The sequence below is a fragment of the Solanum stenotomum genome, chromosome 3, assembly GCF_019186545.1.
Source record: "Solanum stenotomum isolate F172 chromosome 3, ASM1918654v1, whole genome shotgun sequence".
Classification (NCBI taxonomy): domain Eukaryota; kingdom Viridiplantae; phylum Streptophyta; class Magnoliopsida; order Solanales; family Solanaceae; genus Solanum; species Solanum stenotomum.
The window spans coordinates 32,623,613-32,626,358 of NC_064284.1; the positions used below are offsets into that span (position 1 = coordinate 32,623,613).

General features: G+C 40.0%; 1 pseudogene; it reads left to right on the top strand.

Annotated features, from left to right (window-relative positions):
* The first annotated feature begins 311 nt into the window (after positions 1-311).
* The window catches only part of LOC125858881 (FT-interacting protein 1-like), a 20,490-nt pseudogene continuing 18,055 nt past the window's right edge, over positions 312-2,746 (top strand).

The following is a 2,746-nucleotide window of genomic DNA, read 5'->3' on the forward strand; positions in this document are numbered from 1 at the left end:
ATCATACCTTGTTGCCAAAAGCTTGGAAAAATGGAGGATTATGAGGCTTGATCTTGAAATCCTAGCTTTCTTCTTCAACTTCTAGAGAGAGAAATACTTGAGAGGAGGAGCTTGATCTTCTTTTGGAAATTTAAGAGAATGAATTGAGTTTTGGGTGATTTGGGGGTTTAGAATCATTATATAGGGCTTTGGGTAAAAGGAAAAAGGACATAATATTGAGTTAAAATAATTGGAAAAAAGACCCAAAAGTCCCTGACTGAAAACTGCCCAATTGGCATCAAGGAGGCCTTGACGGCCCGTCATGCACTACAATGGCCTATCAAACGGGTCATGGAGAATTTTTGCCTGACAGGGCTTCACTATTTTGGGCATAAACTTTTACTTCGATCTTGGAATTAGGAAAGTTTGTTGGCGTTGGAAAGAGGACTCAGAGATCCTTAATTTGATAGGTCATGGGCCACCTAATTCATTTTGTGCTAAAAGATATGATCATTTGAAGTTGACCCTAAACTCTAAGTCTGATAAAAACCCTTCACGGACGACTCCACGGTCCGTGTGAAGCTTCACAGGCTGTTTTGACTCCCGTGGTCCTTGAACAGTGGCTAGGGGAGGACCCCTGCTGCCTTGACCCTTGTCACGACCAGTTTAATGATCTGTGATGCTCACCACGGGCCGTCCAAGAGGTTGTGGGAGGGGAACCTTTTTGGGCAAGTTCTGGAACATCTTCACGAGCACCAAAACAGGTTGTGGTCCCTTTAACGGCCCATCTAGGGCTTCGTGGAGGGTCCCATGGTCCAGTTTTGGGATTTTTACTTGCCCGCTTGACCCCTTTCTAGCCTTTCTTGAATTCGAGGTGTTACAGGTTTCGATCGGGTTCCTTGCGTGAATCCGAAATTAGTGGCCACATGGGGGATTTCGAGGTGGAGGTGGATGGATTAGCAGTGACAGAGTCACAAACACTTATGATCTTGTTGAACAAATGTTTTTTTCTTTATGTACCAGTTGTGAAAGCAAGAGACCTCAGAAACTATAAAGGAAAAATATAGCACTTTGATAAGAAGGTAAAACCCTGAGTGGAAGAAAATGCTTGCTTTTTCGAGAGAGAAGATTCAGTCTTCAATTATAAGTTACTGTAAGAGACAAAGAGATGGTGCATAAAGATTATTATATAGGGAAAGTGGTGTTTGACATGAATGAAGTGCCTACAAGGGTTCCACATGACTGCCCTTTGGCACTTCAGTGGTATAAATTAGAGGATCGCGGTGAAAGGGAGAGGTGATGCTTGCAGTGTGGAAGGGAACCCAAGCATACTAAGCCTTTTCAGACTGCTTTAGTTCAGGGAGAAGGTGTTCATAGTGTCAGATCAAAGGTATATGTTTCGCCTAAACTGTGGTACCTGAGAGTCAATATCATTGAAACCCAGGATGTAGAATCCCTGGAAAAAACCCAACCCATACAGGTATTTGTTAAGTCTCAAGTTGGGAAGCAAGTACTAAAGACCGAAGTATGCCAAACACGAACAACTAATCTATTCTGGAATAAAGACCTATGATTTGTGGGGGCAGAGCCTTTTGAGGAGCAATTGGTACTTACTGTTGAATGCAATGCCGGACCTCCCAAAGATGAGATTGCTGGGAGGTTAATCTTGCCACTTAACACATTTGAGAAGCGATTGGATCAACGACCAGTTCATTTTCGATGATTCAATCTTGAAAGCTGTGGTGAGGCTCGGACGAGCTGAGTCACCACTGCATAAATTAAAGAGGTTGTGGAGTACATCCTGGATGTTGACTCCCACATGTGCAGCATGAGAAGAAGTAAAGTTAACTTCTTCAGAATTGTTTTAATGAGCAAATGGCTTGCAGAAGTTTGCAAATGGAAAAACCCTATTACCATTATTCTACTTCAACTTCTCTTTTGCATATTGATCTGCTACCCAGAGTTATGGAACTACCGTTCCAGACCGAGCTAGGCATTCTCCACATATGGACACAAAACTATCTTGGTCCGAACCAATTATCTCAGATGAACTAGATGAAGAGTTTAACAGTTAAAATGAGGTATGATAGACTTCGCAATGTGGTTGGTCGAATCTAAATGGTTATAGGGGATATGGCAACTAACATCTTCATAGTCTTCTGTCTTATTGCAACACTCATACTATATGTGACACCTTTCAAAATCTTAGCACTACTAGCAACTCTGTTTTACCTAAGGCACCCAAAATTCAGGAGCAAAATGCCTTCACCACCCCTCAATTTCTTCTGAAGATTGACAGCTCGAGCTGAAACAAAGTTTGCAATGTTTTTAGTTCACGTGTATTCTCCATTTTCTACTTCAATGGTTTGTATGATTATGCCACTTTATCTATTTTTCATCAAACCGTCACGAAAAACTCTGTGCAAAAAGTAAGTAAGATGCAAAATAATAATTGTAGAAATAATGTATGTGACAGATCACCTTAACAGTAATACAGTCTTGGTTCACTACTAAAAAAATTGCAAAAGGAGACCTAAAAAAAGAGACCTCAAAAATAGGTCGCTAAAAAGAGACCTCATGAGGTCGCTATTTGCATCAATAACTTTTTTTATTTTTTTTTTAACAGGAGAGACCTCGTGAGGTCAATTTTATAAAAAAATCTTCCTAATTAATAATATAAATGACTTATTTTAATTTTTTTATTTTATAGTATGTCTTTGTATAAAATATGCGACCTCACGAGGTCACTATTTGTTAAAATAAAAAA